At 37.7% G+C, this 14,073-nt stretch overlaps 1 protein-coding gene across 12 annotated transcripts in view; it reads left to right on the top strand.

Moving 5' to 3' along the window:
- SCEL (sciellin) overlaps positions 1-14,073 on the top strand; it is a 279,618-nt gene that overhangs the window by 113,108 nt on the left and 152,437 nt on the right. For 9 of the 12 annotated variants that reach the window (XM_057307913.1, XM_057307882.1, XM_057307918.1 and 6 more), the window contains one exon: positions 10,669-10,927. The exons of 2 other annotated variants lie outside the window; for them this stretch is intronic. The gene's annotated coding sequence lies outside the window, so the exon portion shown is untranslated. Of the gene's footprint in view, positions 1-10,668; positions 10,928-11,225; positions 11,278-14,073 lie in introns of those variants that run through there. One more of the 12 variants, XM_057307899.1, reaches the window with a different exon arrangement.

Genomic DNA, 14,073 nt, shown 5'->3' with positions numbered 1-14,073 from the left:
GATGAGTAAGCTATTAATCTTAACTCAGCTTGCCTTCTCCATGCTCACTCAAACTGGAATGGATTGGAGCCCTCCTTGTTTCTAGGGCTCACCAGGGGGATACTATTTATTAAATTAGAAAACAGCTTTGTCTCTGGGAAGAAGAATCTGGCTGCAGCCCCGATAGGCAGGCCTTCATCCACTCAGTGTGTGCCCTTCCATGGCACTCCCCATGGCACTGGTGGTGCCCTGTGCACACAACCAAGTCCCACTCCATGGAGGGCACATGAGAATATGCTCTCTAGCTTGGTTATTCCCATCTGTGATATTCAATCCCATTCAGTCACATTTTTATTCATTAATTTGAAGCTCTTTCCATTTTCTCTTTGTGCTTGAGAGACCCCACACTCACTGTTTTGCCTGAATTTTCTCAACCTGTGTGCTTCTGACATTTTTCCTCTCAGTAGCTCATTCTACAAAATCCCCCAAATTTTGAATTTTTGAGAAACCCTAGTGTTTTTGTGAACTTGCTGAATTAGATTCCCTTTTCCTTCCTTCCTTCCTTCCTTCCTTCCTTCCTTCCTTCCTTCCTTCCTTCCTTCCTTCCCTCGTTGTCTTCCTGTAGGTATAAATTGTGCAGTAATTCTTTCGATGTGAAAATTGCAGTATTTGGACCAGAGTTCTTGTTGCTGCTATAACAACAAATTTAGTGACTTAAAACAGTATAATTTTATTGTCTACATTTCTGGAGGTCAGAAGGCTGGAATGGCCTCATTGGGTTAAAACCTATGTGTCATCAGGGCTGTGTTCCTTTTAAAAACTCTAGGAGAGAGCTGCTCCTTGCCATTTCCCCTTCTACAGTCTGCCTGCATTCCTTCTATGGTGGCCTCTTCTGTCCTCAGAGACAGCAGTGGCCGATCAAGTCTTTCATGCTCATGACTCTGACTTTATTTCCCTCCTCATAACTCCATCTCTGACTCTTATACTCTTGACTCCCTCTTTTCACTTATAAGGACCCTTATTACAAGGGTCCTTTCATTGGGCTCACCCAGATAATCCAGCATAATCTCCCCATCTCAAGATCCTTGATTTAATCACATCTTCAAAATCTCTTTTGCCATGTAGAACAATATATATATATACAGCTTCCAGGGATTAAGATGTGAATATATTGGGGAGGTGGGGGGAAGGTTATTATTCTGCTTATTATAGACGTAATGGGCTCTTAAAAATAAGGTTCTTTATTCCTTTCTGGTTGAAATGATAGCTCCATCTAACCTAGATTCTGAATCTTCAAATCTTGGCCCAAACGCTTGCTCATCTGCTCTGCCTTAAGTCCAGTAGAACAGTATCAGATGTAATACTTTCTTAGAAGAGTATATTCCATTATAGGCCAGAATGAATTCTTTATGTGTACAGGTAATACACATTTTAGTGAGCTGAAAATGAGCTTGACTCTGCAAAATATCACCTTATATTTTGCCACTTTTACAACCAGTTTCAAACACTCAATCATTTTAGTAATGGCACATGAAAATCTATCTATTTTGTGTGCTACGATATTTCCCAACTTTTATCCTTATGTTTTTGTACTTCATTTTCTTCTTTTTCCAAGAAAATCAGATGAAAACTCTATAATATTTTCTTGGAAATAAAAAGATATGTCCTGTAATGACTGCGATGATATAATTACCATTATTCTATTGAAGTGAATTTTAGACCAGGATGATTTATAAGATATAGTAAAGCATCAATAAACATCATTTAATCTGCCAGCCCCTGTGTGTTCATAAGAATAAAATGTCATTCCTGTCCTTGAAGAATCCATAGCTTAGTAGGAGGGAGAGATCATGCACAGAAGAGAGAATTGGCAACCTGTGGGAGCAAGACTCATACTAGAAAATTAAATAAGGTGATTCAAATTTTGTTAGTAGAGGACATTCAGACTTTAAACATGCAAGCAAAGGTATTTCCTTGGAAACTGGAGGTAAATGTCACTTTCTTAAGTTTGTATTTGAAACAGAGGAGGTTAGCAATTACAATACATGTTGAAATAAAATTTCTAATTTGAAATATCTTTTATACTTATTTACATATTTCTTCTTGATGTCATATTAAAAGATTTGATGATATTAATGAATAGGAAACAAAGTACAGAACATTAAAGTGGGTATTTCAGAGATTAGAAAAGAAAAGCAATTAAAATATCTTGATTGTTGTATCTTGATTGTTGGGATTTTTGTTTATAAAATACCATTGCGTATCTATCCCCCAAAGGAGTATGAAGGACATAGGTTTGTGGAGGAAGAGTAAGAACAAGATAGTTCTTGCTCCTGATGAATGGGGATGTCAGGCAGGTCCATAACATTAATTTAATACAAAAATAATATAAATGATTAAATCTTAGAGACACGTATACAATTACCTATGGCAGTGTGGAGATAATCACATTAAGAATTAGTTGTTAGGAAAGACAAAAGATTAAGAGACAGAGTTATTCTTGAGTGACTGCTGAAAATGCCCATATTAAGAAAAAAAATCTTCTTTAAACATATATTGTACTCATGAACCCTTTTGATGTAGCTTTAGTGTATTCATTCAATAGAAAATATGACTAGATTTGTGACAAGACCATGTGATCATCTTCTCTTGCTTTTGCCTACCTATCCTGAGTTGACTTAGATTGTAGCTTTGGGAAAAATCTTATTTGATCAATGCAGAGTTGCATTTCCTATCTCAAAGGATTAAAAATTTACTCTGCATGTATGTGGTTGGAATTGGGTTGAGGTCGCATTAAATATGGTTGTAATGGCTGGGGCCAGTTGGCTGGCACAAATGAAGATGACAGACCACTATCTTGTGTCATGAGTTCTGCATTCACTTGCCACCCTTTGCCAAATGATGCTTTATCCCCCTTGGAATTGTGCTTGGTGGTTTGGGGTGAACAATAAAATTCAATAATAGTAATTCCAATCTTATTGGTAGATGGCTAGTCAGCCTTTATGTCTATATGACACCAAAATAACTAACCCTATTATTGTTTTAATTGCTTGAATTTGTTATTTTGGCTACATAAAATCTTCATAGTGAAAGTCATGTTGAAAATTAGCCAACAATACATGCTGAATAGAACTGTAAGGAAATTTTAGGTAAACTTTCATTTGGAAATGAAGACTTTTGTGATGAACTGAAGGGCCCATAGAATACTACTGTCCTGTGGCTCTGAGGTCTGCTGGAGCCCTATAGTGACATATAGAAGCCGGGAGAATGATGGACCAACATAACTAGGTCTTTGACTATTTTAGGGTTTGAACATCTGAATGACATGAACCCAGTAATATCAAATACCATTCCCTAGGAAGAGAGGTGGGCTGTCTTTGCAGTTTGGGTAATAGATAAGCTGAGTCAAAGATTCCGAAAGATTTTTTAAGATTTTAAAGGTATTTTTCAAATTTAAAAAAAAAAAAATCCAAAAAGATTTTGTACCCTTAAAAACATACTGTCATTTCCAAGTAAGAAACAATTTTTGCTTTTAAAAATAGGCTTGGGGCGCCTGGGTGGCTCAGTCAATTAAGCATACGACTCTTGATTTTGGCTGAGGTCATGGTGTTAGGGTCGTGAGATGGAGCCCTGTGTGGGGCTCTGTGCTCCACTTGGGATTCTCTCTCTCTCCCTTTCCCTTTGCCCCTCCCCCTGCTTTGTGGGTGCATTCTATCTCTCTCTCTAAATAATAAATAAAATCTTTTTAAAGAAAGGCTTAGGAGTGCCTGGGTGGCTCAGTTGTTAACCGTCTGCCTTTGGCTCAGGGCTTGATCCTGGCGTTCTGGGATTGAGCCCTGCATCAGGCTCCTCCGCCAGGAGCCTGCTTCTTCCTCTCCCACTCCCCCTGCTTGTGTTCCCTCTCTCGCTGGCTGTCTCTCTCTGTCAAATAAATAAAAATAAAATCTTTAAAAAAAAAAGAAAGAAAAAGAAAGGCTTAAATAATAGCCTCAATTGTTTTTTAAGTTGTTTTTTTCATTTCAGAGACTTATTTCCAAGGCAAGGTCCTGAATTTGATTTTGTTTGTTCCTCAGACAATTAAAGGCTTGAAGGACACTAGGGCCAAGAGCATATGGCTGACACAAAGAGGCAGCTAAGACCATTCGAAATTCCCACTTGTGAGAAAGTGGTTTGGGTCTCCGTTGTCCAGATTAGTTGCCTGTTTACTAGAGTATTATTCAGTTTCCTCCTCCTTTTGACTGGGTCCACTATCAGTATGGCAGAACTATGACTGTAAATCTGACCAGGGATTTATTGTGGCCAGTTCATATATCCATGAGCGGCAGGAGCGTGGGAATGTTGGGGCTTTTGCCGTGCAAGGTGAGCTCCATGTTTTGCCGTAACTGAGTACTGTGAACTCTGGCCATATCGCATTAGCCTTCATAATACAAAGACTTGGGGCAACTGATGTGCTTCAGCAAGCTTTGGTTTTACGTATCCCTCCCTTTTTTTGTCTTGAATTTTATTTTATTTTTTGTAATTTTTCTATTTAAATTCAATTAATTAACATATAATGTATTACTAGTTTCAGAAGTGGAGTTTAGTGATTCATCAGTCTTATATAACACCCAGTGCTCATTACATCCTGTGCTCTCCTTAATGTCCAGTTACCCCATCCCTTTACCCACCTCCCCTCCAACAACCTTCAGTTTGTTTCCTATGATTAAGAGTCTCTTATGGTTTGTCTCCCTCTCTGATTTCATCTTGTTTTATTCTTCCCTCCTTTCCCCTATGATCCTCTATTTTGTTTCTCAAGTTCCACATATGAGTGAGATCATCTGATAATTGTCCCTCCCTTTGCCCAACTCTCCTGGCTGCTTGGCTTTGCATCCTTTCAGCACTTCTGTACTAGAGTGAGCCTGTGGGTGCAGTACTTCCTCTGGGTTTCCATATAAACAGCAATTAGATTGGAGTTTGGGTTGTGTAAGATATACAATTTCTCCTTTTTATTTTATTGCATGGAGAAATAAGGATACTATTTACCTTGCAAATTTATTTTAATGATGATCATAAACGTATGTAAAGTGCTGAGGAAACTAAGTAGGATGTATGTTCATCCAGGGAAATGTCTGTGGTTTTTCTTTGTTTCCCTTTAGTGTGGATATTCAAGAAATGTTGCCAAATAAGAGACTGCTCAGATACAAACACAAGAGCACATGCTGAAACTGCCTTTGAAAATGCAAGCCAGCTGGCTGCTCTAGACAGACTCTTAGGAAGAAAGCCTTCTTCATCTAATTCATAAATGGGAAGTGGAATTGCCAGGCCTAACTGGCTTGTTTATTTATTTATTTTTTGTTTAAACGATGTATTGCTGAATAACTGTGACAACATTAAGAAGAGAGTGCACTAGGAAAGTGAGGGGTGACCTTTCACGAAGCAGTGTGACAACCACCTCTATATATGGAAGAGTCTAGAGATGATTCCATGCAGGGAACACTCTGTATGGGTGGTATGACCTCTGGCAAGCAGTTGATAATCGGCAAGTGTGTGTGTATACCAGCTTGACTGGTGTGTGTGTGTGTGTGTGTGTGTGTGTGTGTGTGTGACATGAGTATATTCCATATTGTGTCTCTCTCTCTCCATATATACAGGGGAGGACATGAAACAATGTGGAAGTAGGCAACCATCAGTTTTTTCTTTGTAGTTATAAGAACTGATTCTGCTTTTTGTTTCTTTATTCATGTGTTTTGTTTTTTGGATTCCACATGAGGGAAGTCATTTGGTGTTTGTCTTTCTCACGGGAGGAAATGGGGGCATGGGCGAAAATGGGTGAAGAGAAGTGGGCCTCCAGTGATGGAATAAATAAGTCATGGCAGTAAAAGGCACAGCATAGAGAATATAGTCAATGATATTGTGGTAGTGCTGTATGGACAGACATGGTGGCTACACTTGTGGTCGAGCACAGCATAACATATAGAGAAGTTGAATTACTGTGTTGCACACCTGAACCTAATGTAGCATTGTGTGTCAACTATATCAAATTAAAAAAAAAAACAAGAAGGAAAAGAAAACAAAGAAAAATGTGAAAATAAATGCTGATTTCTGTCTATCTATCTATCTATCTATCTATCTATCTATCTATCTATCATCAACATTTATTTTCATGCTCTTTATGCTCTCCCCTGTATTGCGGGGCTGGAAGCCTGAGAACCCTGTTTTCCAGACTCCTTTGCTTTTGGCTCTGGTTATAATTTATGTTCTGTCAATGAAATGAACTCATGCAAGATCCTGAAGGTAAAATATAGGATCAATGAAACCATATATGAAAAAAATAAGAATTCCCTTGCAATTACAAATAATAACTTTCCTAATTTATTGGTTTTGTAAGTTTGGAATTGTGATCAGAGACCTCTCCCCCTTTAAAGCAAGAAATAGCTGTTCAGCTTTCACTGCAATGATTGAATCCTTTATTAAAAGGGGAATGCATTTTTTTCCTTTTAGCTGACTTTTAATGTGACATTGTTTGAGAGACTGAGCACAAAATTTTTAAACAGATGACAAGGCTGTCACCTTTGAGTGGCACAAATTTAGTAGCAACAGTAGAGTTTTTATTATGGTTTCTTTAAAGTATGACACCCCAAAGTTATTCCTCTATGCCTTCACGATAAAATCACGTTAAGTGGCAACGTTTAAGACAGTGATTTGGAGAAAGGTGAGTATGAGGAAGGCAGTATAATTATCATCTAAGGAAATAGCACTAGATTTGTGGGAAGGTAATTGTATGTATTACTGAGCAATGTGATGATCCTCTCACATGAAAAGTTCATCTCCAAGACGTATTCAGTCAGGTGAGCTATCAGCTAGATCTGGTCTTTGATAAATACATCCACTTTAATAGCAGTCCCTGAGATGAAAGGTTTGGATTCTTTCAAGGAATCACAAATTCATGGCACTCAATCTCTGCAGCTTGAAAATATGAAATGAAAACTCTAGCATGCTGCCTTAAAAGCCATCAAATTATACTGGAATCCTACTTTTGGACATAAAAGGAAGACATACATAGGACATAGCATGTTACTAATTAATTCATCTCTCTCTCTTTATTCCTAAAATGATTTTAAGCAACTGGTTACAATAAGAAAGTAATGCTTCTTGGTCTGATGTAAAATGAGGAATTGCCTAAGATGATCCCTAAGGTGTCTTCCATACCACACCCTTTATGAGAAAATCTGGGGAGTCTGTCTTTCAAAACATCATTACAAGGGACCATAAGGTGAAGTCTTAATAATAAACCTCCTTATGTGATGTTTAAGGTAGACCTAACTTCATTCTAGAATCTACCTGTTATTTGGGTTCTTGTGATTCTGAAGCTTACAGCATTGTTCACAGCATTGTTGTAAACTTAATTCCCTGGAAAGTTAGGAGATGAGGATTTGTCCTCTATTCTTGTTACTAACTTGGTGAATTTGGCAAATGCTTGTTACCTTTCAGAGGGCAAATTTAGTAACAGCAGGAGAATGTCTTATTACAGTCCTTATATTACATGAATTCTAAAACTACGTTTGGTGATTTGGAGGGAAGGTAGTTAGGAGGACAGTGCACTTTTCATTTAACGAAACAACGTTTAACTTGTGAAAGGTAATGAAAAAGAGTTTCTTCGCTGATAAAATAGACTTCCTTTTGAAGCAAAGGGTGTCATTTTTATTCTGTTGGGAAATTTTTCAAGCCAATATTTTATGTGTTTTTAAAAAAAGAATTTAAGCAACATAATTCACAATAACCAAAGGGTAGAATTAACTCAAATGTCCATCAACAGACAAATGAAGGAGCAAATGTGATATATACATAAGTGGTCTATTTATTCAGCCTTAGGAAGGAAATTCTGACACGTGCTACAATGTGTGTGAAACTTGAGGATATTATGCTAAGTGAAAGAAGCCAGTCACAAAAGGACAAATATTGTATGATTTTGCTTATGCAAGTACCTCGAATAGTCCGATTCACAGAAACAGAAAGTAGAATGGTAACTGTCAAGGGCTGGAGGAGAGGGACATGGGGAGACATGGGTGCAGGGCGTCCGTTTGGGAAGATGAAAAAGTTCTGGAGATGAATAGTGGTGAAGGTTGGGTAAGAGTGTGAATGTACTGAAATATATAGCACTGTAAACTTAACAATGGTTAAAATGGCAAATTTTATGTTATGTCTGTTTTAACCCAATTAAAAAATAAATATAAAGAGAAAATTTAAAACGACTTCAACTGCATCTTCATGTTTATCCCTTTTCCTAATTTTAAGAGTGAAATAAGTCTCGTTTCTCCAAAATTCTGTGTCTCAGCTGCTTTAAGTCTGAATAAAATGTCACCAGTGGGTTTTTGTCTCTTAAGATGTCTCGTTTGGTAGGCCATTAGCTTTGAGACACATGTTTGTAGCTTTGAATTCAGATAAAATAGAATTATCTCTAAGTTGCATCTTGTGTTTGTTTTACAATTAAAAACATGGAAGGTAAATTAAGAAAAATAATATCACCATCTTGGAAAATTGCCTTTTGGGAGATTACACGCACGACAGTTTATATTAAAGATGCGATATTACCATTTCTTCTTATTGAATGTATTTTAAAATGCACATTTTGGCATCAAGTTAAAGATGCTTATAAAATATTTTCTTACTTGTTAAAGGGAACCCAACTTATTGATGATATGCTTCTTGTTCCCCTATGAATATTTGACCAAATCCTTCTGTTCTTTTACCTTTTTATGGTGTTTACAGTAAGCTAATAATGCCCTGAAAAGTTGTTTATTTTTCTATTTATTTTCTGTTATATAACTCTCATTAATGCCTTTATGTGTCAAAGTGTCATGCCAATAATACTAAAGTGAGAGTAATTTTTCCATTTTTTTAAAGTAAAGTTACAATGATCGATCAAGTTTTAAAATTCAGATTCTCATCCAAAAACTTGCATAATATTTATTTTAGAATAGTAACTACCCCCACCCCAGGTGGGTGGTAAAAGATAAGAGGAAAGAGGACACCAAGCACCTAGACATATTTTTGACAGAATATAAGGCACCTTGAATTTTTCCTCAGTAGTCCCCTTTTTTATGATGAGTTTGCTATTACTTATGTTTTGGCAGAAAATTTTCATAAATGTTTAATTCTTTTATAGATAAAACAATTTAGAGTAAAATATAACCATCATGAAGAATAGCCAATAACTTGTAACATTGTCCTGAATTTAAAGGTGAAAGCATTTATAATGTAAGCACAAAGACACTCAGAAGCTCAGTAAAGTTATTAGAGAAGTCCTGTAAGTCACGAGTGTCTGCAGGGGCAGGGACGGGTGAGGCGAAACTTTTAATGTTAAATACATCTCGGGCAGCAGTGACCCTGGCCTTGGACATGATTCCTTATAATAATTTTTTCCTCCCAAATCTGTTGCAAAATGTAGAGTTTCAAGTGCTCCCAGATGGTTATGTCAGTGAAAGTGAATTTCATGGTGGAAATGCTGTCTGTTTGGAGTCCATTGGGAGTCAGTTATTTCCCCATGAATGGTTCCAGTTTATTTTGGGTCAGTCTGAGTAAATGTCAAGCACTTTTTCACATAGTGAAAGTGAACTCTTCTGTGGGCACTTCCTATGAAAGCCAGATATCATGGCAAAGATAGGACAGCTCCTCAGTGCTTTACAGGCAATTCTCAAATCCAAACTCCCCTGAAAATTCAGACTTTGTTTTCACAACTTCTTTGATAATGTTATTGGAGCAGACCTGATGTGACTATTCAGAGTTTTAACTAGTTCTACTTATTATAAATATTTGTACATTGAACTGTGGAAATATTAGTGTTTGATTACAGATGCTGCCCTAGAGCCTGCCAGGAGTGTTCCATAATGTGATATATACACAAAAATCAGAACATTTCTGAATTCCCAAGCACCTCTGGCTATAAGGGACTAAGAAAAGGGATTTGGGTCTATACTACTGCACATATTTGTGTTACTACTACTAAGTAATGATATTCTTTCACGAAACAAATATTTATTGTATGCATATTGTGTCACGCACTGTGTCAGGGGTGGGATATACAATTGTGGGGAAAACATACAATTCCTACTGTCTAGTTGGGGAAACAATCACATGTACATCTATGTAATTACAGATATACTTCTATCTATCTGTGTATCTTTATGTTATATATATTTAAATATACCAGATATAAAATTATATGTAATATTGTATACAGTCTATCATATGCATATTAAGTATATGCTATATATAATTTCAGATTGATATAGATAACCATAGGTTATATCTATTGAAATAGATAATTATAGGTATATAATTACAAGGTGTGTTAGATTGTATAAAAGAGAAGAACAGAGTTCAGGAAAAAAATGGGGGAAGGTCTAATATAAGTTAATGAATCAGGGAATATTTGAATGGAAACCTGAAGAGTTACTGGAGTAGACAGGTGAAGGGGATGTGGAAGTATCCCATCTAGAGGAAACGGGTTGTACATAGGTACAGGCAAATGTGAAGGGTAGAAAAAGACTATATGCTTAGTGCATGGCAAGGGATAAGAGATTAAGACGAGATACAGCTTTAGAAGCAGCAGAGGCTAGATTATTCTGAATGGGCCATGGAAAAGACAAATGTTATTCTATTTGCTGGGGAGTGATATAATCAAATTTAATTTTTAAATTATCATTCTAGGATATAAAAGGAATTCAAAGAATGAATTGGAGTTGTGCAAAATTGGAAGAAAATAAAAAGCATTTCTGATGAGAGATGATGGAGAAAAGACCAGAGTGAAGGAAGTGGAGATGAAGAGAAAGAGATGGAGTCAAAATTTAATTTGGATAGAAGACTGGCAGGGCTTAGTAAAGGATTGGCCACAGCAGTAGAGGGAGAGGCTTGCTATTTTCTGGGCGAATGGAGGTGTCACTTGCCAAGACAAAGAAGACTGGAAGAGGTGGGTATTGATTTGGGCTGGGGTGAGGGGACAGCAAGAATTCCATTTTAGACACATTAAGTTTGTGATGTCCAAGTGGACATCCAAGTGGACACGTCAAGTAGACATTTGGATACACAGATCTGGAGCTGGGATATAAATTTGGAGGCTATTAATTTGGGAGTTATAATACATATGGATTTAAAGCATAGGAATGGATGAGGATACTTAAAGAATGAAGACAGAAAAGAAGGTCAGAGGCTGGCCTTTAGCCTTGTTGGGGAATTTCAACATTTAAAAATCAGGCAGAAGAGGAAAAATCAACAATGGGGCATGAGAAGGAGCAACCAGACTAGTAGGAGAGGAACCCGGTGAGTGGTATCAAAAAATCCAAGAGAAAAGGGTTTTAAGAAGCAAGTGCTCAAGAATGTTGAATGCTGCAAAGAGGTAGGAGAGAAAGGGTCTGAATGGCTCCTTGTTTTTGACAACAAAGGGGTAACTTGGGGCCTTAGCGAGAGCATTTTCTGTAACTAGATTGTGGTAGGTCAATCAGTAATGGAGTGGGGTGGGTTTTTTTGTTTGTTTGTTTGTTTTTGTTTTTTTCCAGAAGTTTAGTTGTGAGGGGGAACAGAGAAACAGAGATAAATAGAGATAAATGCAAGGGCGAAAAGATTATTCAAAAGATAGGAGCTATGAGCATATGTCTGAATGCTGATGGGGAATAATGAGGGGGAGAGAAGATGCTGAAGATGCCCAGGAGAGAAGGGTTCCAAGGAGTTGAGGCCACTGCATACTCTTTATCAGGGTACTATGGTATTTCATACATGAACCCACTTTAATCCTTACAACACCACTAGACATAAGTATCACAGTTGTAACACCTCAATCCATTCCAAATGGCTAGGAAGTCCAGCAAGAATAGCTCCAGGCTTACTCATGTCTACTAGGAATATCCTTGAAGTTCAAAGGAAAGTACAGATGTTTCTATCCTGCTCTCCTTGGTTGCCTCTGGTCCCTGGCAACTTTGCTCTCAGCAGAGGCTCACAGAGTCCTTCCTCCCTTGTCTCCTCCTGTCTCATCTTCATTTCCACGTCATCCTCTGCCCTCTCCCTTAGTCCTGACTTTTTGTCAATGCACTACTTTCACTTATGTTAGTAAGTTCTCTTTGCATTGTATTCCCATTCTTGGGAAGCATCCATAAAGTTCAACAAAAGCTAATATTGATCACTTCACATAGCACATCTTGGATTTATTCACTTAATTAAATGCCTGTTGTGTGCTAGTTACTGTCCTATACAGTGATAAAAACAGATATGGGGCTTATGCTCTAATGTGTGTGTATGTATGGGGGAGTGCAAATGCTTGGTGAGTGAGCCAATAAATTATTTTTAAAAAGATAATTTCAGGTTATGATGAAGTCTATGGACAAAATAAACCAGAGCAATGTGATGGGGAACTGAATGTTTCCTTTAGATTGGGAGGTCAGGAAAGTTCTGAATACTATGCTAAAAGACCCCTCTCCACTGAGGGTGAGGATGGAAACAAAGAGAACCCACCTTGACCTACTGGGGAGAATGATAAATATCAAAAGTGTGAAGGGGAAAGGAATGTGGTCTAGCAAGCTACTCCCATTTCACAGATGCAGAAGGCAGTTAACCTAGTCTGTTCAAGGCCCTTTGACTCAAAAGGGATAACATTATGATTCCAACCTCTGTCTGGTTATTTCCTGAATAAAAGCACCAGCTCTAAGCTTACAATATTTCCCAGGAAGCCTCGAACAGACCAGTCTACCTGGCTCTACAAGTGAGGCTATTACCAAAATAAGCATCTTTGGATGAAATGATTTATTTGCAAAAACACTGTGGATCTTTTGGAGACAGTCGGCAATGTGAAATCAAGATTTTCACTGCCACACCATGTTATCATTATGAAATGTCATTTTTTTAGACAGGTCTTAAAATTCTGCCAAAGGCCACTTATTCTTTCCCTTCTTTTCTAGGAAGGAATGTGCCTAAATTTTCCCAGAAAGATGGGTGTTCCCTTCAGAGAAATAAATTGCTCAACCTTGCTCAGTGGCAGCCAACTACAGAAAATCACAATAATTAAGGCAGGATTTTTCTTTCTTTTTTATATCCTACCAAAAGTATTGCATAGAAATCCAAGACTCTGCATGGTGTTCTGCGCTTCACCATTGCCGAAATTGATCCAGAAATTGCTATTGCTTGATTGGTTTGACAGTCCCTCCAAGTTTCCCACCAGATACGGTGAGATACGGTGAGGTATAACTATGGAGCATGGCTTTGTAAAGTATTGGGAGGTGCTTCCTCTGGTTAGCCTTTTATCTTGAATACAGTTTAGGGGATTATAATGGAAAGTAAAGCCAAGAAATAGCCTACCTATTTTAAAAGAGCAAAGGGAATGAAATGATCTTTACATGGTTAGAAAATAAGATTTATGAGGAAAGATTAAAGAAGATGGGAAGAATGAATAGAAGGCTGAAGGTAACAGATGTCAGATTGGTGCTTGTTACTATTTCTTCCCCATTCCTGGGCTGGACCTCAGGGTCCCCTGAAAATCCTCTGGAGTACCTCAAGAAATCCCTCCAAGCTCTGCTTCCTACCTTCATTCTGTACCTCCTTCTTCTGGTGTCCTCCTCCCTTTCTCTCCCATTTCTTCATGCCTGGTTTATTTCCCCTACCAAAGCCTTTAGTTAATTGTCTTATTAAGCTGTATTATTTTCTGGCTCTCATAAGAACCACTTACCACTCCCATCTAGTGGTTAACTAAAGATGACCCTTCGTGTTGGTTTCTAGCACATAGTTTGGCTTACTAAATGTTTTTTGAATTGAATATTTACAACAATGTCTTTGCCATGGCTATCTTATGTTAGGCTGATGCTTTGAGAATGAGTGACACAGAGAGAGAGAAAACAGCAGGTCTCTATAGTGACAGCAATTCCCAGTAGCTTGGGTTTCCCATTCCAGCTCCCATCTGTGAAGATCTTTAGAATAACATCAGTTTTCTCAGACTGATGTATTGGTTGGGACAGGCCAACTGCTATAACTCAGAGTATCAAAGTTATAAAGTTTGAAATCTGGATTGGAAATCCATAATAAAAGTTTGTCACTCGTATTAGCCTAGCTGGCTGGCTTTACTGGGCAGCTGTC

The sequence above is a fragment of the Ursus arctos genome, unplaced genomic scaffold (assembly GCF_023065955.2).
Source record: "Ursus arctos isolate Adak ecotype North America unplaced genomic scaffold, UrsArc2.0 scaffold_10, whole genome shotgun sequence".
NCBI lineage: Eukaryota > Metazoa > Chordata > Mammalia > Carnivora > Ursidae > Ursus > Ursus arctos.
This window is presented reverse-complemented; position numbering and strand designations above follow the sequence as displayed.